The sequence below is a fragment of the Notolepis coatsorum genome (genome assembly GCF_963971535.1).
Source record: "Notolepis coatsorum genome assembly, chromosome: 4".
NCBI lineage: Eukaryota > Metazoa > Chordata > Actinopteri > Aulopiformes > Paralepididae > Notolepis > Notolepis coatsorum.
The window spans coordinates 76781351-76808499 of NC_140168.1; positions in this window are offsets into that span (position 1 = coordinate 76781351).

Sequence of the window (27149 nt, forward strand, 5' to 3'; positions counted from 1 at the left end):
TCTCAGGAAACAGAAAAGGCCTTGATGCCAAAATTAGAGTCTGCTTGTCGACCAACAAATGTTTTGTCAAGGTAAATGGAAAAAATCTTTATATCTCATTGATAATGATCACTAATTTAGTTGAACCAACATAGTTTTGGGTTAAAGATGAATTCTAACTTGTGTGTTCAATTGTTTCCAGATTCCATCAAATCCAGAAAAACCAAACAGTAAGAAAAACTACTGGAAGCTTGACCACAGTCAAATTACAGGGAAGATGGTGCGTCGTCACTTCAAGGGAATTCTGGACTGGTTCCCTGAGTTGGTCTCCAAAGTTATGGAGGCAGTCAGACCATCAGAGCACTACACTACTCTCCACTCCCCTGAACCTGCAGCCTACAGAGATGTTCAGATTAAATGTGAGGTGAAGTTCAGCAGTCCTTTTTCCATCGAATCCCTCCTGAAGAAAGACAGTCCCTCTGGCCTGGGCTCCAAGCCCTCTCCTCTGTTGGGCATTTCCAGCCTGCCAGTCAGAGTAGAACAGCAGCCTTGGTGCTCAGAGAAAGGAGTTGGAACAAAGAGGAAGTTCAGCTGGGACGCTCCACCAGTGGAGATGCACATTCTTCAACCGGCAGGTAGAAGTTATGCCATCTACCCAGCAGGGGGCAGTGTGGACCATGGACTCAGTGGTTCTGGAAACAGGCCAGTCAAGAGGATTCGTATGTGTGCTGAGCCCTCAACCCTGATCTACACAAGACCCAGTGTTGCTCCTTATTTTACCAGCCGTCAGAACGGTTATGTCAATTATCCTCTACCAATACATTTACAGATTACAATATTTTGATAATGGTTAATATTTTGATAAAAGGTAATTTACTGTATTTGTATGGTATTTACATACTTAAAGTAGAAAAACAAAAGTAATCTCTAAAATAATACAGTGAAATTCAATTTTTTTAATTTGATTTCTTTTTACAGATTTTTTTACCTGAAACACTGGAGAATAACTGCTTCATTTTACTTAGTTTCTTCGGTAGTAATGATATACTGTTGTATTACATTACATCATATATTTATGAATGATGTTGACAGATGGATGGCTGTATTACTGAGAATGTAATGAAAGCATAACTCGAAGTGCTTTACAATGAAATAACTGCATATCTTTTTTCAGTATGGGAGAAAAAGTCTAATAATGCTTTTTACAAAATTATGCACATCATTCCTGATGAGACTGCTCAATTTGAGGTATTACCAGTGACTGTGGTGCAAAAACTCTGGAGTTTGGGAAGGACAGACGGATGATAGTCGCAGCAAAAAATAGACATGTTGGCTAAACCAATTGAATTTGAAGAGTTGTTTCTGCCTCTATTGCATTATATTGCAAGGGAGTTTAATGGCATTATCGCATTCTGCAAAAACAAGTAGCCTATCAGAGGATATGGATGAGGTCAAGCTATGATTCCAAACATTCCAATGTTATAGTCCCGTGAAATACCGTCCTTGCCGAACTCAATGCCATAGATTCATCATTCAGCCCATTTTACCAGAGGCAATGATGTTTAGATCAAGGTGAAAATCATTGGAATGTGGGCACGGCCTGTACAGCAATACTCTAGTTTTAAATGCAAATGTGTAATTCACACCTGCCCTCATGTTAACTAAATGTAGCCCCAATAGCTTCATCATTCAACACATTTGATCTGAGACAATGAAGTTTAGATGGGGTGAAAATCACTGGAATGTGGGCCAAACCATAGTAACACACAGATTTTGGTTCAACTGATATCAGGCTAAGGTTCACTCAAACTAGATTTTTATCTCAAATGTGATATCCCCAATGCATATAATTTAACATTGAAACATTTTCTTCTTTGAATTTGAAATATTGTGTAACGTTACCGTTATCTAATTAGTAACTGGCAACTGCAGATGTCTGCCCCATGTCTATACCCCACAATGCAAAGTGTCTAACGCTATAGCTTAATTGTAGATTCTAAACATAATGAGGTAACGCAGCTACCAAATGTTATCTTTAATCAAAGTGTGTAATGTTAATCCACAACAGCGACTTTTGGTATATGACATATCAATAGAAATACATTTACAAAAATACAAATGAAATACATTTCAAATTAATTCCACAATTCTTTGCGATAGACTTATATCAATACACAAACAAATTTAAATTGATGACATTAGATCGGGTGTAGCTAATCTAAATAGTGTGCATCATTTTCAAAACTATATACTGTATTTTGAGAGTAAATCAAGCATAATAAACATTCATGTTCTAATGAAGCCTGAGAAACCAAGTTTGCACTTCACCGCATAGGTCCTTGTGAATCGCTAATGTCTATTTTGTAGTTGTAAACAGTGATCCCCTCATTAAAGTGGCCAATATCTGAAGAGGGCAGTGATGGATGAAGTGTGATTGTTATTATATGTACTTAATAAGTATATAGTGTTGGGGAAAATGTGTATGAGGTGGACTAGTTTAATATAGGTCAACTAGCAGTGCTGAAAGACGGTCTGGCTGACGTTCTTAAAACAATTTGGAACAGATGGACATTTCAGTACGGCATGTTGTGTGCTGGTAATCTCGGACATTGTATGCTTTCATATCTTGTTCTTTTCTCTCTTTCACACAGGCACAGCACACACACACAGACACACGGACATACACACCGACACACACACACACACACACATTCCCTGTGACACAATACACACATACAATACACATACGTCTGTACGCAGACGCACGCACACACAGACACACACACACATACACACACACACACACACACACACACACATCTCACTCTCTACATCATATCGTGTGTGGACATCATATCTTGTTTATCTCTCTTCATGTTCTCTCTCCGATGTTAAATCTACGTATCATCTTAATGTACGTCATGTCAGATCTGACATGATATGATACGTCATCATATCTGTCATGGGGGGGCAGGACTGAGAGGGGATTTAGGGGACAGGCAAAGGGATTGGGAGAGAGTGTTTTTTGTTCAAGCTGTGGTGATCCTCTGCTCGACCCATAGCTCTTGCTGTTAAGAACTTCTTTTCTTAAATAAATTACCTATTTGTTACAATTGGAAATATCGTCTCCTGCTGTGTTAAACAACCTTTCCACAACATTTGGTGACTCTTGACCTGTAGACCGCCCTGCCGGGCCCCCTCACACGGCCAGCTCCGGACCTCTCCCGTAGAAATTCTGCCGGTTGTCGACAAAAAGGTAAGCGTTGGGCTTGTTATTATAAATATCCGTCAGAGTTTCTGCGGGAGGGAAAAGTTGAGCTGACTGTGTTGACGAGGTCTGGATGGACGGCTAAAACGAACACGACTGGTGAGGTGTTTTACACTGGGGCGATTCCTTTTTTAACAAGCCATAAAGTGCGCCACTAATCAATTTTAATTGCATGTTTTCGACCTCTGGTCAAAATTTTTCTCCATCTTTTCAAACCTCTTCAAACCTCTTCAAACCTCTCCCCGACCCCTTTCACATAACTGTGACTCTCAAATTTTCAAAACAAAAACTGCTGAAGATAGCTCATTCTGGGCGGAAAGCCAGCTCCCAGGTCTGGGCGTTCTGCCAAGAGAGATAGCTCTCTCTCTCTCTCTCTCTCTCTCTCTCTCTCTCTCTCTCTCTCTCTCTCTCAATTCAATTCAATTCAATTCAAATAGGCTTTATTGGCATGAAATATCAACATACTTATTGCCAAATCAAGTCCAATATACAAACAACCGATAGCATATTACTCTAGAGCTCTTTCGCCGGTGGAGCAGGGTCTGCCACCTTGTTATCAGGCCCTGGCCGCAGCACATTTGATGTATGAGAAGGCAACGGCCGTGACAATGGGATATGACATTTGCATTTGGACACATCACAAATTGGCAAACTTGATTGAAAGAGGCAAATTTGTTCTGACCAGCCAACGGCAACAGGCTTACATGAGGCTCCTGCAGTACTCGGACGTTACGATAAAAACATGCCACGGCAGTAACCCGGCGGATCTGGTACCACTCCCGAGCGAGGGTCAACCGCATGAGTGTGAGGTGGAGGTACAGGCTTTCGTGAAACTCCGTCCTGATTTGGGAGTCGACCCGCTCGCGATAGCAGAACTCTCACTTTTTGTGGATGGGTCCTGCTATCGGGAGGGGGAAAATTTAAGGTCAGGATACGCCGTCGTACAGTGCAAACCTAACGGAGAAACACTAACAAGAAAGGCCGGACAATGCATGCAACCATGTTCGGCCCAGCTTGCAGAACTAATAGCACTAACAGAAGCATGCATAATAGCTAAAGATCGCACGGTTAACATCTTTACAGACTCTGCGTATGCGCATGGCGTATGCCACCTATTCGCGGCCATTTGGAAGGCAAGAGGCTTTAAGAAATCGGACGGCTCACCGATCCTTCACCACAAGCAGGTTGTGGCGCTTATTCAGGCTGTAAAGTTGCCCAAAAGCATTGCTATCGTAAAGTGCCAGGCACACAGAAAAGACCTGTCCTTTGTGACGACGGGAAACAACGCGGCGGACGAGGCCGCGAAGGCGGCGGCTGCGGTGCCGTCCACGGCTGTTCTGATGTTTGCGGCCGAACTGACGACTGAGGTAACTGAGGATAATTTGAGTGATCTTCAGGACTCAGCCACGCAGGCCGAGAAACAGTCGTGGACGGAGAGGGGGGCTGTAAGGGGGGCAGATGGTCTGTGGAGGAGTCATAACGGTTTGATAGTCGCCTCCATCGATCTTCTGTCCTTAGTGATACCTGAGGCTCATGGTGTTGATCACTGTGGAAGAGCAGAGACCCTGAAACGAATCACGAAAATGGGATTTTGGTCCCCAAAGCTTCAGGCACAAATTGACGTTACACTAGCCAGGTGTTTAACATGCTTACAGGGCAATGTGCGCAAAGGAGTACCGACAGTGGCGGCTTACACACCCCTCCCTGAGGGACCATTCAGACATCTGATTATGGACTATACAGACATGATAACGCCAGTGCAGGGCAAACGATACCTCCTGGTAGTAGAGGACTGCTTTAGTCGCTGGATTGAGGCCATTCCATCTAAACACAAGAACGCGGACACAGTGATCAAGTTCCTGTGTCGCGAGGTCATTCCGAGATTTGGAATTCCCACGATATTACAAAGCGATAATGGCCGCGAGTTCATCGACAAGGTGGTTAAAGGGCTGATGCAGAAATTAGGTATAAGACAGCGCCTTTCCTGTGTCTATAGTCCCGGGTCGCAGGGGAAGGTGGAAAGGGCCAATCTGGTCATTAAAAACAAACTGTTGAAAATCTGTATGCAAACTAAGCTTAACTGGATTGGTGCTTTGCCACTTGCTCTGATGGCTATTAGAAGCAGCGTAAACCGCCAAACACAGCTAACACCGCATGAAATGCTTACAGGCCGCAGCATGCCAGCACCGCCATTTAGACACCTGGCTAGGGGCCCGGCATTAGATATTTTTGAGCAAGATCTGAAAAAATATCTTCAGCAAGTGACTAAAATACATGAAGCTGTGTTTCGACAGGAGCAGAGAAAGGAGAGAAAGGGGGTGAAGGAGGCGGAGAAGGAAGCTACCAAACCGAGACTGATCCCTGGGGACTTGGTCTTCGTAAAGGTCCACAAGAGAAAGTGGTCATCACCCCGGAGAGAGGGCCCGTACGAGGGGATCCGATCGACTGGAACGGCAGTCCAAGTCAAAGGATCAGCGACCTGGTTCCACTTCAATCACTGCATAAAGGCCAGCGGCGATCTCTTGGGGGATACAATCGATCGCAGTTATGCAGAACCCGACATGGAGGGTCCGAGACGGCAACTGGAAGGTGCAGTGCCTGCTGATGCTCCCGCAGATGTTGGCAGCAGTGTGCGGACGGTCGGCCGGGCACAACGACGTCATTAAGAACCGTCACGGTCGACCCGTCCTTGAGGATGACGGGTTTGAGTGGGTAGGAGTCCCACGGGGTCCCGCTCAGGCTCAAGTACCAGCAGGCTTTCATGACCAGGCTCAGAATCAGGCGCCCCCTCTTCCCTCCATCGAGGAAGGGGGGGAGAAGATAAGACTACAACCAAAAGGGGTGTTTCCCGTAGGACCGCAAGGGCATGTTTTTGATTTTGACCATTCCCCCGTTACAGGCGGGGATACTTACCATTATACTAACGAGGATCGGGTTGTGGGGGTAGATAGGAGAGTTGAGCCTGTCCCGAACCAATCACAGGGGACAGGGGTGAGGGGAAAAAGGGAGGTCAAGGACACTGAGTCGGAAGAGGTGGGGGGACAGGATATGTTCCAGAGGACAGCCGGAACGTTGAGGGACTCAGTGGGCTCACTCTGGGCCAGGTTGAGGGGTTTGCTTCCTTCCGGGGAACAAGATGGGGGCGACTATGACTATGACGAGGAAGACCCGGAGGCTGACCCGATGTATAGGGCGGCTTTAGGGAATGAGTGGTTTAAGTGGGTCCAGTACACGAGCGCGCAGAATCAGATAGAGGATTGTTATGTCTGCTCCAAGGCACGTCCGGATAGGCTGCTGGTGAAGGGCACGAAGTTCAGTTGGGCTCAGTGTGACAGGGACGCAGAGGCATGGGAGGGGCCCCATAATAGTCGCCCTTGGTGCGAGGCAGAGTGTTTGGGGTTTCTCGGCTCTAGTCGTTTTAAGGCGGCAGGAAACGTCACGGATTTCAAGGATGTCACTATGCGGGAACGTTGTAGGAAATTGGATGTACGTGTGCAGGGGGTAGCGACGGGGTTGCCAATACCCAGAGGTGTCAAACTATGGCTGACCAAGGATTTCGAGTGCTTGCAAAAGGAGGGGACCCGGGATGTAGGGGAGGTGGCAGAGGGGCGGTGCACTACTATTTGGAGCATCACGACTAACTGCACGAAAGAAGGAAAGTGTGGACACGGGGTCGTGTTAAAGGGAGTGGATACCAACCCACGGCCTGTAGCTTGCCCTTTTCATGTCCAGGATATGGCACTGGCGGACCAATACTGGCTCTGCGGCGGTAGGAGGTTGAGGAATACACTTCCTTTAGATTGGTCAGGTAGATGTGCCCGGGTTCAGGCGATCATGCCAATGGTGGTCCTACCATTATCAGTGACGGAAGGACCTTCTGAGTCTCCTATCTCTCGAACGAAGCGTAGCTACAAGGCAGACCCAAGGGTGTATCTGGACAGCATAGGACAGCCAAGGGGCATTCCAGCCGAGTTCATGGCTAAGAATGAGATTGCGGCAGGGTTTGAGTCTATTCTGCCATGGATATCGGTCAATAAGAACACCGGGTGGATCAACTATTTGTTTTACAATCAGCAGCGGTATCTCAATTACACCGAGGAGGCGTTGGATGCAATGGGGGACCAGATGCACGCGACCAGTACGGTGGCGTGGCAGAATAGACAGGCTCTGAACTGGTTAATGGCGAAGAAGGGTGGAGTCTGTTCCATGTTTGGACAGTACTGCTGCACATTCATTCCGACGAATGTGGGGCCAGGGGGAAAGTTCTCCGAGGCCATGGCTAAGCTGAAGGATTTGAGGGAGGAGTTGAGGGGGAATTCTGGCCGGAATGAAGAATGGTGGGGTAGTGGGGTGTTGGAAAGATTGGGACAGTGGGGAAGCATAGTGATGCAGACGGGGATATCCATTGGGGTGGCAGGGTTGATATTGGTTCTCCTTTTCTGTTGTGGTATGCCTCTCTTGGGTAGGCTGGTAACTTCACACGTAACGAGCCAAATGCTGATGGTGGGACAGAAAGAGATTGAGCCACAAATCGGGCCATATCCTCAGCTTTATGCTGCCTTAGAGGGAGACGAGGGGATAGAGGATTAGGGGTATGGTGAGGTAGGGACATTTTCTTTTTGTTGGTTCTTTCCTTTAAGAGTGACGGGGGATGGTCTGAGTGCAGTTTTGTTGGTTTATTCCTTTAACTAGGAATTTTAGTCTGATTTTCTAATGATCCTTCGGCATAGAGATTGCAACCATTGAAAATCATTGCATTGTTTTTTATTTTTTTATTATTTTTTGTTTATTTTACTTGTGGTCCTGGTCAAACCGGAATGGGAAGGGGCATCGGCAGAGTGTCGGTTCTGAGCCTGAGGAAGCATTGAGAAGAAGTGGTCTGGGGATCGGTTCTGGGGACTGGAGGGACAAAGGGGGGGGCTAACGCAGTGGGCAAGATGGGCACCTCCCGTCGAAGATGGGGGGACACGTGGTGAGGTCGGTACCAGCGCCTCCCGTCCAGGCATGGGGACATGCTTCTACGAGGACTGGAGGTGTGGCGTGGTGGTTGCTGTATTGGCAAAATGTGACTTTTGGCAATACGGTGAGGAGACTATGGCGTGGGCATGGAAGGGGGGCTGAGCGATGGACACTGGGACTCAATGTTATGGAAGAGACAATGTCATTTTTTTGGGAGGGATGTTCTATGTTTAGTTCTGACGGTCAACTTCTCCTTTCCCTGATGAGAGTCGCGGTTTCCGGCCGGAACTGTGGCTCATTTGGTAAGCGGTGGAGGTTGGGGGGATTTGTCTGTCAGGTTAGGATTATAAATTGGGTTTTTTTTTTTTTTTTTTTATGTTTTATTATTACTCTTGTTTTGAGCGGTTTTGTGTTTATTGTGAGAACGGTAGTCAGCCTTTGTTGGTCCGTTAGGGGTCCAGTGAATGAAGTAAGGTTTCTTGTTTAGTTAGACATTTAAAATTTATTATATGGCTAGGTTTCTTGTTTAGATCAGCCATTTAAACTTTTATTATATAAATATGGTTTAGGGAGGGGGTAGGCACCCCGAACCTCTAGACCATAACAGGCGGCAGTGGGCTCGCAAGAGTCTGGGCGCACGTTAAACACATTTATATAGTGCTGGGGAGAAACTGAAGGCCCTCGCGCGTAACGAGGTATGAAATAACATACCACTGTGGTACCGTCTAGTCGGCCCAGGAAATGTCGCACGTAAGTTGGTGTGGGCACTGGGTGGTACGTGGACGACAGTCCACACCTAGGAGCAGGGCGGTGCACCGGAAGGGGCACAGCTCCTGCCGTGAACAGGCAAGGCTGGCGAAAACGGTCAATATTTCCATGCCCGGAGCAAGCGGGGTGGGGACAAGACCGTCGGTTTCTAAACTGAGTGGCTGATAGGTACTACGGACAGTCAGCCGCTTGGGGTCCTGACTTGATGACGGACTATGAGGTCGCTATCGACTGGGTCGCCAGCCGGTCAGGAGAGCGTTATGACCCCTGTTTATAGTCACAGACACGCGGGATGTGGGACCGTGAGTGACTGGACAACAGTGGCATGAATGCACCTGGCTCAATGTACAGTCAGGCCACAGTAACCTTACTAACCGATACAGGGTTAGTAGGCGAGTTGTGCTTCTGTGATCAGCAGGTTTGAAAAGAACCACTGGGAAGCAGAAGGATAAGGGGTGTCAATTCAGAGGAATCTGGATTGTCTCTCCTAAGGTTGGAAAGGGACCCAGCCTTAAACTGCACCTGAAGGTAAAATAAGGGGACTGCTTCCGTTCATGAGAGGAGACCTTACCGCCGGAAGTGGAGACCTGCATCTCTGTTGGGGGAGAGGGGCCGACGTCGGACAAGGCAGTCCTGAGAAAGGAGCTGGTTGTTGCGTCGTAGCGGACTGCCTAAACCTTACGGGGAGAGGTGCATCTAAGTAGGGGAAGGAGTGCATCCGAACGGGAGGAGGGTACTCTTAACTGGAAGGAGGTTAAAAGGGTCAAAGCGTCTCGTTTAGTTAGACGTTCACATTTTCTTGGTTATATGATTTGGGTGGGACTAGGGATAGCCCCAAATGGGGGAATGTTGGGGAAAATGTGTATGAGGTGGACTAGTTTAATATAGGTCAACTAGCAGTGCTGAAAGACGGTCTGGCTGACGTTCTTAAAACAATTTGGAACAGATGGACATTTCAGTACGGCATGTTGTGTGCTGGTAATCTCGGACATTGTATGCTTTCATATCTTGTTCTTTTCTCTCTTTCACACAGGCACAGCACACACACACAGACACACGGACATACACACCGACACACACACACACACACACATTCCCTGTGACACAATACACACATACAATACACATACGTCTGTACGCAGACGCACGCACACACAGACACACACACACATACACACACACACACACACACACACACATCTCACTCTCTACATCATATCGTGTGTGGACATCATATCTTGTTTATCTCTCTTCATGTTCTCTCTCCGATGTTAAATCTACGTATCATCTTAATGTACGTCATGTCAGATCTGACATGATATGATACGTCATCATATCTGTCATGGGGGGGCAGGACTGAGAGGGGATTTAGGGGACAGGCAAAGGGATTGGGAGAGAGTGTTTTTTGTTCAAGCTGTGGTGATCCTCTGCTCGACCCATAGCTCTTGCTGTTAAGAACTTCTTTTCTTAAATAAATTACCTATTTGTTACAATTGGAAATATCGTCTCCTGCTGTGTTAAACAACCTTTCCACAACATTAGGGTATACAATGGAAGGAATTTGTATTTCTTTAGTCTAAGATAGTGATCCATAATCAGAAAATGTCCATATTATTTCAGCTGCTTCTGTTCTAAATACACAGATCGCTATAGTCTTGGACCGTTATTCATATTCCAATGGTCCCCCTTTATCACTTCCATTGTCCTGTTTAAAGATAGAAAATAAAATTTAAATAAACAAATGAACATGACTGAGACCCAGTCTGGTACACATTAATAAACACATGAACAACATACTTCATGCATTTTCCTCTGGAGGGACTGAATACAGTATATTTCTTACTGCTAATCTGCGATTTTAGGCAATATAGTGTTGCTATAGAAACATGTTTAAGAAATCCAAAATCTCCCATGCTAACAAACTATTGTATGCAGCTCTACAGACTAGTGATATATAAGGAGCAACAGGGAGGCAGGCCATGACATGTTTTCAGGATTCATTCATTCATTCAAGTTGAATTTCACACATTCAAAAAAGGTTTGGTTTGAGCAAGTCTATATAGGAAAACAATTTACACGACAATAAAACTATAATATATTAAACCCAAGAGTATGGTAAGAGAGAGCTAAAAGTACAATCACCATCCATTGGTCCAGATAGGTTTGTTGGAAGTGGGCTGTTATGACGGCCATTGACCCCACCTCATCCAGATGAAAAGGCCCTCATCAACCTGGAATGCACACCTTGTAATGTTCTATTGTTCTGGCAGGACTTATATCCAGAAGTCTGGGACTCCATCACTCCAGGTCCACAGCTCCACTGAGTAAGGTTCTGATACCACTGTGTGTGACTTGACTCTACAACCAACAAGAAGCAGAACATGGCTGAGAACTTTGGAGCTCCCCTGGCTCTCCATGTGACACCCAACAGCACACAGAAAAAGATGTTTGAGAATTGTAACACCCACCTGGCAATGATTGCCTTTGTCCTCCAAGACTCTCCAGGCAATATGCTCACCTTCTGTGAGGTAAGAACAAGCAAGCAACATATTAAGTTTCATTTGACTTTAAAAATGTTGTGATGTGAAAGCAAAATGTCCTTCTAATGTCTGATGATGCCTAATTTTCAATGTAACTTCTTTTGCAGTTGCTGGGAAATTTGGAAGCATTGATCTCAGGAAACAGAAAAGGCATTGATGCCAAAATTAGAGTCTGCTTGTCGACCAACAAATGTTTTGTCAAGGTAAATGGAAAAAATCTTTATATCTCATTGATCATGATCACTAATTTAGTTGAACCAACATAGTTTTGGGTTAAAGATGAATTCTAACTTGTGTGTTCAATTGTTTCCAGATTCCATCAAATCCAGAAAAACCAAACAGTAAGAAAAACTACTGGAAGCTTGACCACAGTCAAATTACAGGGAAGATGGTGCGTCGTCACTTCAAGGGAATTCTGGACTGGTTCCCTGAGTTGGTCTCCAAAGTTATGGAGGCAGTCAGACCATCAGAGCACTACACTACTCTCCACTCCCCTGAACCTGCAGCCTACAGAGATGTTCAGATTAAATGTGAGGTGAAGTTCAGCAGTCCTTTTTCCATCGAATCCCTCCTGAAGAAAGACAGTCCCTCTGGCCTGGGCTCCAAGCCCTCTCCTCTGTTGGGCATTTCCAGCCTGCCAGTCAGAGTAGAACAGCAGCCTTGGTGCTCAGAGAAAGGAGTTGGAACAAAGAGGAAGTTCAGCTGGGACGCTCCACCAGTGGAGATGCACATTCTTCAACCGGCAGGTAGAAGTTATGCCATCTACCCAGCAGGGGGCAGTGTGGACCATGGACTCAGTGGTTCTGGAAACAGGCCAGTCAAGAGGATTCGTATGTGTGCTGAGCCCTCAACCCTGATCTACACAAGACCCAGTGTTGCTCCTTATTTTACCAGCCGTCAGAACGGTTATGTCAATTATCCTCTACCAATACATTTACAGATTACAATATTTTGATAATGGTTAATATTTTGATAAAAGGTAATTTACTGTATTTGTATGGTATTTACATACTTAAAGTAGAAAAACAAAAGTAATCTCTAAAATAATACAGTGAAATTCAATTTTTTTAATTTGATTTCTTTTTACAGATTTTTTTACCTGAAACACTGGAGAATAACTGCTTCATTTTACTTAGTTTCTTCGGTAGTAATGATATACTGTTGTATTACATTACATCATATATTTATGAATGATGTTGACAGATGGATGGCTGTATTACTGAGAATGTAATGAAAGCATAACTCGAAGTGCTTTACAATGAAATAACTGCATATCTTTTTTCAGTATGGGAGAAAAAGTCTAATAATGCTTTTTACAAAATTATGCACATCATTCCTGATGAGACTGCTCAATTTGAGGTATTACCAGTGACTGTGGTGCAAAAACTCTGGAGTTTGGGAAGGACAGACGGATGATAGTCGCAGCAAAAAATAGACATGTTGGCTAAACCAATTGAATTTGAAGAGTTGTTTCTGCCTCTATTGCATTATATTGCAAGGGAGTTTAATGGCATTATCGCATTCTGCAAAAACAAGTAGCCTATCAGAGGATATGGATGAGGTCAAGCTATGATTCCAAACATTCCAATGTTATAGTCCCGTGAAATACCGTCCTTGCCGAACTCAATGCCATAGATTCATCATTCAGCCCATTTTACCAGAGGCAATGATGTTTAGATCAAGGTGAAAATCATTGGAATGTGGGCACGGCCTGTACAGCAATACTCTAGTTTTAAATGCAAATGTGTAATTCACACCTGCCCTCATGTTAACTAAATGTAGCCCCAATAGCTTCATCATTCAACACATTTGATCTGAGACAATGAAGTTTAGATGGGGTGAAAATCACTGGAATGTGGGCCAAACCATAGTAACACACAGATTTTGGTTCAACTGATATCAGGCTAAGGTTCACTCAAACTAGATTTTTATCTCAAATGTGATATCCCCAATGCATATAATTTAACATTGAAACATTTTCTTCTTTGAATTTGAAATATTGTGTAACGTTACCGTTATCTAATTAGTAACTGGCAACTGCAGATGTCTGCCCCATGTCTATACCCCACAATGCAAAGTGTCTAACGCTATAGCTTAATTGTAGATTCTAAACATAATGAGGTAACGCAGCTACCAAATGTTATCTTTAATCAACCTGTGTAATGTTAATCCACAACAGCGACTTTTGGTATATGACATATCAATAGAAATACATTTACAAAAATACAAATGAAATACATTTCAAATTAATTCCACAATTCTTTGCGATAGACTTATATCAATACACAAACAAATTTAAATTGATGACATTAGATCGGGTGTAGCTAATCTAAATAGTGTGCATCATTTTCAAAACTATATACTGTATTTTGAGAGTAAATCAAGCATAATAAACATTCATGTTCTAATGAAGCCTGAGAAACCAAGTTTGCACTTCACCGCATAGGTCCTTGTGAATCGCTAATGTCTATTTTGTAGTTGTAAACAGTGATCCCCTCATTAAAGTGGCCAATATCTGAAGAGGGCAGTGATGGATGAAGTGTGATTGTTATTATATGTACTTAATAAGTATATAGGGTATACAATGGAAGGAATTTGTATTTCTTTAGTCTAAGATAGTGATCCATAATCAGAAAATGTCCATATTATTTCAGCTGCTTCTGTTCTAAATACACAGATCGCTATAGTCTTGGACCGTTATTCATATTCCAATGGTCCCCCTTTATCACTTCCATTGTCCTGTTTAAAGATAGAAAATAAAATTTAAATAAACAAATGAACATGACTGAGACCCAGTCTGGTACACATTAATAAACACATGAACAACATACTTCATGCATTTTCCTCTGGAGGGACTGAATACAGTATATTTCTTACTGCTAATCTGCGATTTTATGCAATATAGTGTTGCTATAGAAACATGTTTAAGAAATCCAAAATCTCCCATGCTAACAAACTATTGTATGCAGCTCTACAGACTAGTGATTATAAGGAGCAACAGGGAGGCAGGCCATGACATGTTTTCAGGATTCATTCATTCATTCAAGTTGAATTTCACACATTCAAAAAAGGTTTGGTTTGAGCAAGTCTATATAGGAAAACAATTTACACGACAATAAAACTATAATATATTAAACCCAAGAGTATGGTAAGAGAGAGCTAAAAGTACAATCACCATCCATTGGTCCAGATAGGTTTGTTGGAAGTGGGCTGTTATGACGGCCATTGACCCCACCTCATCCAGATGAAAAGGCCCTCATCAACCTGGAATGCACACCTTGTAATGTTCTATTTTTCTGGCAGGACTTATATCCAGAAGTCTGGGACTCCATCACTCCAGGTCCACAGCTCCACTGAGTGAGGTTCTGATACCACTGTGTGTGACTTGACTCTACAACCAACAAGAAGCAGAACATGGCTGAGAACTTTGGAGCTCCCCTGCCTCTCCATGTGACACCCAACAGCACACTGAAAAGGATGTTTGAGAATTGTAACACCCACCTGGCAATGATTGCCTTTGTCCTCCAAGACTCTCCAGGCAATATGCTCACCTTCTGTGAGGTAAGAACAAGCAAGCAACATATTAAGTTTCATTTGACTTTAAAAATGTTGTGATGTGAAAGCAAAATGTCCTTCTAATGTCTGATGATGCCTAATTTTCAATGTAACTTCTTTGCAGTTGCTGGGAAATTTGGAAGCATTGATCTCAGGAAACAGAAAAGGCCTTGATGCCAAAATTAGAGTCTGCTTGTCGACCAACAAATGTTTTGTCAAGGTAAATGGAAAAAATCTTTATATCTCATTGATCATGATCACTAATTTAGTTGAACCAACATAGTTTTGGGTTAAAGATGAATTCTAACTTGTGTGTTCAATTGTTTCCAGATTCCATCAAATCCAGAAAAACCAAACAGTAAGAAAAACTACTGGAAGCTTGACCACAGTCAAATTACAGGGAAGATGGTGCGTCGTCACTTCAAGGGAATTCTGGACTGGTTCCCTGAGTTGGTCTCCAAAGTTATGGAGGCAGTCAGACCATCAGAGCACTACACTACTCTCCACTCCCCTGAACCTGCAGCCTACAGAGATGTTCAGATTAAATGTGAGGTGAAGTTCAGCAGTCCTTTCTCCATCGAATCCCTCCTGAAGAAAGACAGTCCCTCTGGCCTGGGCTCCAAACCCTCTCCTCTATTGGGCATTTCCAGCCTGCCAGTCAGAGTAGAACAGCAGCCTTGGTGCTCAGAGAAAGGAGTTGGAACAAAGAGGAAGTTCAGCTGGGACGCTCCACCAGTGGAGATGCACATTCTTCAACCGGCAGGTAGAAGTTATGCCATCTACCCAGCAGGGGGCAGTGTGGACCATGGACTCAGTGGTTCTGGAAACTGGCCAGTCAAGAGGATTCGTATGTGTGCTGAGCCCTCAACCCTGATCTACACAAGACCCAGTGTTGCTCCTTATTTTGCCAGCCGTCAGAACGGTTATGTCAATTATCCTCTACCAACATATCCCTGTGATGTTAAACGCTATTGTAAAATGTAAATGTAAATGTAAAATGTTTTTTTTTGTACATGCCACTTCTGCACTTATTTGTACATTATATTTGCTTACTTATCTTGGCACCTTTTTCAATAAAACACAAAAACAAACATTGTTACTTACTGCTATCATTTATTTGTATGCATACAGATCTGAGATGAAGAATTTATAACTGAACATAATCAGAATCAGAAAGATCTTTATTGCCAAGTAAGTTTGCACACATACAATGAATTTGTATTGGTTGTTGCAACATTAACAGACAATTAAAGTAGAATCATCAGTCATATATAAACTAAATTAGAATAAAAGTACACTAGAATATGGGCTGTACAATTGTGCAGTATTGTGCAAAAAGTATGAATAATCACGAAAAACGAACTATTAAAATAGTTTTACAGAATTACTTAATTGATTTAATAACATATTGTAAAATATTATTATCCTGTATAAGTATAATACATGTGTATCAGGCTCAGTAATGTACCTTCCATACACCATTGACCTCTCACCTCAAGATATATGAATGAAAACAGGCTCAATTGAACCACTCCACAGCTGATTTATGGTAGTGTGTTGCCGTTTTGGGCCAATACCATGCTGTTTTAGGCATGCGGTACAAATGTGTTGTCACAAATATATATTAGCCTATTCCATGGATTAGGTGTGGCTTTAAAGTTGAGACTTTTTTGGAATCCGGTGATGAAGCTTCCCACTTGGCAGGCCAAAAACATCTGATTGGTTATTGATGCATGGAGCTGTTGTTTTGGTCAATCAGATTTGAATCTGATAATAAATGAGTTATGGCTATATGCCTTAATCTGGTAAATGTAATGTTGCTTTGTGGTGGAATTTCCCTTTACAAATGGAATTACAGATACAGAATGTTCTCAATGTAAGATTGTGAACCACTAAAATTAACATTAAATTAACAAATAGTAGTGTAACAGTAGGTGTAACAGGCTGTTGGGATTTGTTGCGTGTGTCTTCATTAGTGGAATTAATTTATTAACAATTGACAGAAAGGAATACATAAATATATCAATAATTTAAATGTCATTATAGAATTGAAAATGTTTCGTTTTCTCATGTATAAATATTGAATCTCAATCACAAGGTAACATTGAAATTTTTTATACCACATATGATGTTGGTGGCCGACAGCAGGGTTCATCCCCGGAACATTTAGGGCCAGAAGACCAAATTCCACAACATAATCTAGTATTATTAATCAGAGTATTATTATATATTATATTTGGTCTACATTGATGCAGTTTACCTATATTGAGAGTGAACAACTAGTTAACTATTAACAAGGTATAATACAATACAAATACAAAATAATATATGATAGTCGCCTCCATCGATCTTCTGTCCTTAGTGATACCTGAGGCTCATGGTGTTGATCACTGTGGAAGAGCAGAGACCCTGAAACGAATCACGAAAATGGGATTTTGGTCCCCAAAGCTTCAGGCACAAATTGACGTTACACTAGCCAGGTGTTTAACATGCTTACAGGGCAATGTGCGCAAAGGAGTACCGACAGTGGCGGCTTACACACCCCTCCCTGAGGGACCATTCAGACATCTGATTATGGACTATACAGACATGATAACGCCAGTGCAGGGCAAACGATACCTCCTGGTAGTAGAGGACTGCTTTAGTCGCTGGATTGAGGCCATTCCATCTAAACACAAGAACGCGGACACAGTGATCAAGTTCCTGTGTCGCGAGGTCATTCCGAGATTTGGAATTCCCACGATATTACAAAGCGATAATGGCCGCGAGTTCATCGACAAGGTGGTTAAAGGGCTGATGCAGAAATTAGGTATAAGACAGCGCCTTTCCTGTGTCTATAGTCCCGGGTCGCAGGGGAAGGTGGAAAGGGCCAATCTGGTCATTAAAAACAAACTGTTGAAAATCTGTATGCAAACTAAGCTTAACTGGATTGGTGCTTTGCCACTTGCTCTGATGGCTATTAGAAGCAGCGTAAACCGCCAAACACAGCTAACACCGCATGAAATGCTTACAGGCCGCAGCATGCCAGCACCGCCATTTAGACACCTGGCTAGGGGCCCGGCATTAGATATTTTTGAGCAAGATCTGAAAAAATATCTTCAGCAAGTGACTAAAATACATGAAGCTGTGTTTCGACAGGAGCAGAGAAAGGAGAGAAAGGGGGTGAAGGAGGCGGAGAAGGAAGCTACCAAACCGAGACTGATCCCTGGGGACTTGGTCTTCGTAAAGGTCCACAAGAGAAAGTGGTCATCACCCCGGAGAGAGGGCCCGTACGAGGGGATCCGATCGACTGGAACGGCAGTCCAAGTCAAAGGATCAGCGACCTGGTTCCACTTCAATCACTGCATAAAGGCCAGCGGCGATCTCTTGGGGGATACAATCGATCGCAGTTATGCAGAACCCGACATGGAGGGTCCGAGACGGCAACTGGAAGGTGCAGTGCCTGCTGATGCTCCCGCAGATGTTGGCAGCAGTGTGCGGACGGTCGGCCGGGCACAACGACGTCATTAAGAACCGTCACGGTCGACCCGTCCTTGAGGATGACGGGTTTGAGTGGGTAGGAGTCCCACGGGGTCCCGCTCAGGCTCAAGTACCAGCAGGCTTTCATGACCAGGCTCAGAATCAGGCGCCCCCTCTTCCCTCCATCGAGGAAGGGGGGGAGAAGATAAGACTACAACCAAAAGGGGTGTTTCCCGTAGGACCGCAAGGGCATGTTTTTGATTTTGACCATTCCCCCGTTACAGGCGGGGATACTTACCATTATACTAACGAGGATCGGGTTGTGGGGGTAGATAGGAGAGTTGAGCCTGTCCCGAACCAATCACAGGGGACAGGGGTGAGGGGAAAAAGGGAGGTCAAGGACACTGAGTCGGAAGAGGTGGGGGGACAGGATATGTTCCAGAGGACAGCCGGAACGTTGAGGGACTCAGTGGGCTCACTCTGGGCCAGGTTGAGGGGTTTGCTTCCTTCCGGGGAACAAGATGGGGGCGACTATGACTATGACGAGGAAGACCCGGAGGCTGACCCGATGTATAGGGCGGCTTTAGGGAATGAGTGGTTTAAGTGGGTCCAGTACACGAGCGCGCAGAATCAGATAGAGGATTGTTATGTCTGCTCCAAGGCACGTCCGGATAGGCTGCTGGTGAAGGGCACGAAGTTCAGTTGGGCTCAGTGTGACAGGGACGCAGAGGCATGGGAGGGGCCCCATAATAGTCGCCCTTGGTGCGAGGCAGAGTGTTTGGGGTTTCTCGGCTCTAGTCGTTTTAAGGCGGCAGGAAACGTCACGGATTTCAAGGATGTCACTATGCGGGAACGTTGTAGGAAATTGGATGTACGTGTGCAGGGGGTAGCGACGGGGTTGCCAATACCCAGAGGTGTCAAACTATGGCTGACCAAGGATTTCGAGTGCTTGCAAAAGGAGGGGACCCGGGATGTAGGGGAGGTGGCAGAGGGGCGGTGCACTACTATTTGGAGCATCACGACTAACTGCACGAAAGAAGGAAAGTGTGGACACGGGGTCGTGTTAAAGGGAGTGGATACCAACCCACGGCCTGTAGCTTGCCCTTTTCATGTCCAGGATATGGCACTGGCGGACCAATACTGGCTCTGCGGCGGTAGGAGGTTGAGGAATACACTTCCTTTAGATTGGTCAGGTAGATGTGCCCGGGTTCAGGCGATCATGCCAATGGTGGTCCTACCATTATCAGTGACGGAAGGACCTTCTGAGTCTCCTATCTCTCGAACGAAGCGTAGCTACAAGGCAGACCCAAGGGTGTATCTGGACAGCATAGGACAGCCAAGGGGCATTCCAGCCGAGTTCATGGCTAAGAATGAGATTGCGGCAGGGTTTGAGTCTATTCTGCCATGGATATCGGTCAATAAGAACACCGGGTGGATCAACTATTTGTTTTACAATCAGCAGCGGTATCTCAATTACACCGAGGAGGCGTTGGATGCAATGGGGGACCAGATGCACGCGACCAGTACGGTGGCGTGGCAGAATAGACAGGCTCTGAACTGGTTAATGGCGGAGAAGGGTGGAGTCTGTTCCATGTTTGGACAGTACTGCTGCACATTCATTCTGACGAATGTGGGGCCAGGGGGAAAGTTCTCCGAGGCCATGGCTAAGCTGAAGGATTTGAGGGAGGAGTTGAGGGGGAATTCTGGCCGGAATGAAGAATGGTGGGGGAGTGGGGTGTTGGAAAGATTGGGACAGTGGGGAAGCATAGTGATGCAGACGGGGATATCCATTGGGGTGGCAGGGTTGATATTGGTTCTCCTTTTCTGTTGTGGTATGCCTCTCTTGGGTAGGCTGGTAACTTCACACGTAACGAGCCAAATGCTGATGGTGGGACAGAAAGAGATTGAGCCACAAATCGGGCCATATCCTCAGCTTTATGCTGCCTTAGAGGGAGACGAGGGGATAGAGGATTAGGGGTATGGTGAGGTAGGGACATTTTCTTTTTGTTGGTTCTTTCCTTTAAGAGTGACGGGGGATGGTCTGAGTGCAGTTTTGTTGGTTTATTCCTTTAACTAGGAATTTTAGTCTGATTTTCTAATGATCCTTCGGCATAGAGATTGCAACCATTGAAAATCATTGCATTGTTTTTTATTTTTTTATTATTTTTTGTTTATTTTACTTGTGGTCCTGGTCAAACCGGAATGGGAAGGGGCATCGGCAGAGTGTCGGTTCTGAGCCTGAGGAAGCATTGAGAAGAAGTGGTCTGGGGATCGGTTCTGGGGACTGGAGGGACAAAGGGGGGGGCTAACGCAGTGGGCAAGATGGGCACCTCCCGTCGAAGATGGGGGGACACGTGGTGAGGTCGGTACCAGCGCCTCCCGTCCAGGCATGGGGACATGCTTCTACGAGGACTGGAGGTGTGGCGTGGTGGTTGCTGTATTGGCAAAATGTGACTTTTGGCAATACGGTGAGGAGACTATGGCGTGGGCATGGAAGGGGGGCTGAGCGATGGACACTGGGACTCAATGTTATGGAAGAGACAATGTCATTTTTTTGGGAGGGATGTTCTATGTTTAGTTCTGACGGTCAACTTCTCCTTTCCCTGATGAGAGTCGCGGTTTCCGGCCGGAACTGTGGCTCATTTGGTAAGCGGTGGAGGTTGGGGGGATTTGTCTGTCAGGTTAGGATTATAAATTGGGGTATTTTTTTTTTTTTTTTATGTTTTATTATTACTCTTGTTTTGAGCGGTTTTGTGTTTATTGTGAGAACGGTAGTCAGCCTTTGTTGGTCCGTTAGGGGTCCAGTGAATGAAGTAAGGTTTCTTGTTTAGTTAGACATTTAAAATTTATTATATGGCTAGGTTTCTTGTTTAGATCAGCCATTTAAACTTTTATTATATAAATATGGTTTAGGGAGGGGGTAGGCACCCCGAACCTCTAGACCATAACAGGCGGCAGTGGGCTCGCAAGAGTCTGGGCGCACGTTAAACACATTTATATAGTGCTGGGGAGAAACTGAAGGCCCTCGCGCGTAACGAGGTATGAAATAACATACCACTGTGGTACCGTCTAGTCGGCCCAGGAAATGTCGCACGTAAGTTGGTGTGGGCACTGGGTGGTACGTGGACGACAGTCCACACCTAGGAGCAGGGCGGTGCACCGGAAGGGGCACAGCTCCTGCCGTGAACAGGCAAGGCTGGCGAAAACGGTCAATATTTCCATGCCCGGAGCAAGCGGGGTGGGGACAAGACCGTCGGTTTCTAAACTGAGTGGCTGATAGGTACTACGGACAGTCAGCCGCTTGGGGTCCTGACTTGATGACGGACTATGAGGTCGCTATCGACTGGGTCGCCAGCCGGTCAGGAGAGCGTTATGACCCCTGTTTATAGTCACAGACACGCGGGATGTGGGACCGTGAGTGACTGGACAACAGTGGCATGAATGCACCTGGCTCAATGTACAGTCAGGCCACAGTAACCTTACTAACCGATACAGGGTTAGTAGGCAAGTTGTGCTTCTGTGATCAGCAGGTTTGAAAATAACCACTGGGAAGCAGAAGGATAAGGGGTGTCAATTCAGAGGAATCTGGATTGTCTCTCCTAAGGTTGGAAAGGGACCCAGCCTTAAACTGCACCTGAAGGTAAAATAAGGGGACTGCTTCCGTTCATGAGAGGAGACCTTACCGCCGGAAGTGGAGACCTGCATCTCTGTTGGGGGAGAGGGGCCGACGTCGGACAAGGCAGTCCTGAGAAAGGAGCTGGTTGTTGCGTCGTAGCGGACTGCCTAAACCTTACGGGGAGAGGTGCATCTAAGTAGGGGAAGGAGTGCATCCGAACGGGAGGAGGGTACTCTTAACTGGAAGGAGGTTAAAAGGGTCAAAGCGTCTCGTTTAGTTAGACGTTCACATTTTCTTGGTTATATGATTTGGGTGGGACTAGGGATAGCCCCAAATGGGGGAATGTTGGGGAAAATGTGTATGAGGTGGACTAGTTTAATATAGGTCAACTAGCAGTGCTGAAAGACGGTCTGGCTGACGTTCTTAAAACAATTTGGAACAGATGGACATTTCAGTACGGCATGTTGTGTGCTGGTAATCTCGGACATTGTATGCTTTCATATCTTGTTCTTTTCTCTCTTTCACACAGGCACAGCACACACACACAGACACACGGACATACACACCGACACACACACACACACACACATTCCCTGTGACACAATACACACATACAATACACATACGTCTGTACGCAGACGCACGCACACACAGACACACACACACATACACACACACACACACACACACACACACACATCTCACTCTCTACATCATATCGTGTGTGGACATCATATCTTGTTTATCTCTCTTCATGTTCTCTCTCCGATGTTAAATCTACGTATCATCTTAATGTACGTCATGTCAGATCTGACATGATATGATACGTCATCATATCTGTCATGGGGGGGCAGGACTGAGAGGGGATTTAGGGGACAGGCAAAGGGATTGGGAGAGAGTGTTTTTTGTTCAAGCTGTGGTGATCCTCTGCTCGACCCATAGCTCTTGCTGTTAAGAACTTCTTTTCTTAAATAAATTACCTATTTGTTACAATTGGAAATATCGTCTCCTGCTGTGTTAAACAACCTTTCCACAACATTAGGGTATACAATGGAAGGAATTTGTATTTCTTTAGTCTAAGATAGTGATCCATAATCAGAAAATGTCCATATTATTTCAGCTGCTTCTGTTCTAAATACACAGATCGCTATAGTCTTGGACCGTTATTCATATTCCAATGGTCCCCCTTTATCACTTCCATTGTCCTGTTTAAAGATAGAAAATAAAATTTAAATAAACAAATGAACATGACTGAGACCCAGTCTGGTACACATTAATAAACACATGAACAACATACTTCATGCATTTTCCTCTGGAGGGACTGAATACAGTATATTTCTTACTGCTAATCTGCGATTTTAGGCAATATAGTGTTGCTATAGAAACATGTTTAAGAAATCCAAAATCTCCCATGCTAACAAACTATTGTATGCAGCTCTACAGACTAGTGATATATAAGGAGCAACAGGGAGGCAGGCCATGACATGTTTTCAGGATTCATTCATTCATTCAAGTTGAATTTCACACATTCAAAAAAGGTTTGGTTTGAGCAAGTCTATATAGGAAAACAATTTACACGACAATAAAACTATAATATATTAAACCCAAGAGTATGGTAAGAGAGAGCTAAAAGTACAATCACCATCCATTGGTCCAGATAGGTTTGTTGGAAGTGGGCTGTTATGACGGCCATTGACCCCACCTCATCCAGATGAAAAGGCCCTCATCAACCTGGAATGCACACCTTGTAATGTTCTATTGTTCTGGCAGGACTTATATCCAGAAGTCTGGGACTCCATCACTCCAGGTCCACAGCTCCACTGAGTGAGGTTCTGATACCACTGTGTGTGACTTGACTCTACAACCAACAAGAAGCAGAACATGGCTGAGAACTTTGGAGCTCCCCTGGCTCTCCATGTGACACCCAACAGCACACAGAAAAAGATGTTTGAGAATTGTAACACCCACCTGGCAATGATTGCCTTTGTCCTCCAAGACTCTCCAGGCAATATGCTCACCTTCTGTGAGGTAAGAACAAGCAAGCAACATATTAAGTTTCATTTGACTTTAAAAATGTTGTGATGTGAAAGCAAAATGTCCTTCTAATGTCTGATGATGCCTAATTTTCAATGTAACTTCTTTTGCAGTTGCTGGGAAATTTGGAAGCATTGATCTCAGGAAACAGAAATGGCCTTGATGCCAAAATTAGAGTCTGCTTGTCGACCAACAAATGTTTTGTCAAGGTAAATGGAAAAAATCTTTATATCTCATTGATCATGATCACTAATTTAGTTGAACCAACATAGTTTTGGGTTAAAGATGAATTCTAACTTGTGTGTTCAATTGTTTCCAGATTCCATCAAATCCAGAAAAACCAAACAGTAAGAAAAACTACTGGAAGCTTGACCACAGTCAAATTACAGGGAAGATGGTGCGTCGTCACTTCAAGGGAATTCTGGACTGGTTCCCTGAGTTGGTCTCCAAAGTTATGGAGGCAGTCAGACCATCAGAGCACTACACTACTCTCCACTCCCCTGAACCTGCAGCCTACAGAGATGTTCAGATTAAATGTGAGGTGAAGTTCAGCAGTCCTTTTTCCATCGAATCCCTCCTGAAGAAAGACAGTCCCTCTGGCCTGGGCTCCAAGCCCTCTCCTCTGTTGGGCATTTCCAGCCTGCCAGTCAGAGTAGAACAGCAGCCTTGGTGCTCAGAGAAAGGAGTTGGAACAAAGAGGAAGTTCAGCTGGGACGCTCCACCAGTGGAGATGCACATTCTTCAACCGGCAGGTAGAAGTTATGCCATCTACCCAGCAGGGGGCAGTGTGGACCATGGACTCAGTGGTTCTGGAAACAGGCCAGTCAAGAGGATTCGTATGTGTGCTGAGCCCTCAACCCTGATCTACACAAGACCCAGTGTTGCTCCTTATTTTACCAGCCGTCAGAACGGTTATGTCAATTATCCTCTACCAATACATTTACAGATTACAATATTTTGATAATGGTTAATATTTTGATAAAAGGTAATTTACTGTATTTGTATGGTATTTACATACTTAAAGTAGAAAAACAAAAGTAATCTCTAAAATAATACAGTGAAATTCAATTTTTTTAATTTGATTTCTTTTTACAGATTTTTTTACCTGAAACACTGGAGAATAACTGCTTCATTTTACTTAGTTTCTTCGGTAGTAATGATATACTGTTGTATTACATTACATCATATATTTATGAATGATGTTGACAGATGGATGGCTGTATTACTGAGAATGTAATGAAAGCATAACTCGAAGTGCTTTACAATGAAATAACTGCATATCTTTTTTCAGTATGGGAGAAAAAGTCTAATAATGCTTTTTACAAAATTATGCACATCATTCCTGATGAGACTGCTCAATTTGAGGTATTACCAGTGACTGTGGTGCAAAAACTCTGGAGTTTGGGAAGGACAGACGGATGATAGTCGCAGCAAAAAATAGACATGTTGGCTAAACCAATTGAATTTGAAGAGTTGTTTCTGCCTCTATTGCATTATATTGCAAGGGAGTTTAATGGCATTATCGCATTCTGCAAAAACAAGTAGCCTATCAGAGGATATGGATGAGGTCAAGCTATGATTCCAAACATTCCAATGTTATAGTCCCGTGAAATACCGTCCTTGCCGAACTCAATGCCATAGATTCATCATTCAGCCCATTTTACCAGAGGCAATGATGTTTAGATCAAGGTGAAAATCATTGGAATGTGGGCACGGCCTGTACAGCAATACTCTAGTTTTAAATGCAAATGTGTAATTCACACCTGCCCTCATGTTAACTAAATGTAGCCCCAATAGCTTCATCATTAAACACATTTGATCTGAGACAATGAAGTTTAGATGGGGTGAAAATCACTGGAATGTGGGCCAAACCATAGTAACACACAGATTTTGGTTCAACTGATATCAGGCTAAGGTTCACTCAAACTAGATTTTTATCTCAAATGTGATATCCCCAATGCATATAATTTAACATTGAAACATTTTCTTCTTTGAATTTGAAATATTGTGTAACGTTACCGTTATCTAATTAGTAACTGGCAACTGCAGATGTCTGCCCCATGTCTATACCCCACAATGCAAAGTGTCTAACGCTATAGCTTAATTGTAGATTCTAAACATAATGAGGTAACGCAGCTACCAAATGTTATCTTTAATCAACCTGTGTAATGTTAATCCACAACAGCGACTTTTGGTATATGACATATCAATAGAAATACATTTACAAAAATACAAATGAAATACATTTCAAATTAATTCCACAATTCTTTGCGATAGACTTATATCAATACACAAACAAATTTAAATTGATGACATTAGATCGGGTGTAGCTAATCTAAATAGTGTGCATCATTTTCAAAACTATATACTGTATTTTGAGAGTAAATCTGTTATGGTTTGTAACCGACCCCAATCGCACAACACAAGACAGGTATGATGGTTTGCCAAGAAACAGATATTTATTTAGAACAGGGAAAAAGGGCACTGTCCCTTTAAGGGAGAAAACACAAAACACTGGAATAACACAAGAGGGGAAGGTAAAGTGCCTTTAAGAGGCGGGCAGGAAAAGGGAACACTATGGGAAGGTAAGGGAACGCCTAAGGGAAGGTTAAGGGAACGCCTAGGGAAACAGAGGAACTAGAGACTAGGAGAACTAGGGAAAGAGGACTAGGGACTAGGAGAGCTAGGGATAGAGGACTAGGGACTAGGAGAACTAGGGACAGAGGACTAGGGACAGAGGGGACTGAGACCCGCGGAGGCGGGCTGGGGAACAGGGAGGAACTGGGGACAGAGAACCGCGGAGGCGGGCTGGGGACAGGGAGGAACTGGGGACTGGTGGGAAAACATCTGGGCCGCTCTGCAGAACAGAGGAGAGGGTTAATATTCAAAGGGAACAAACAGAGCAGATGCAGAACAGTCCAAATAACAAAGTAACAAAGTAAATACTATCTTCGTGTGAACAAACACACAG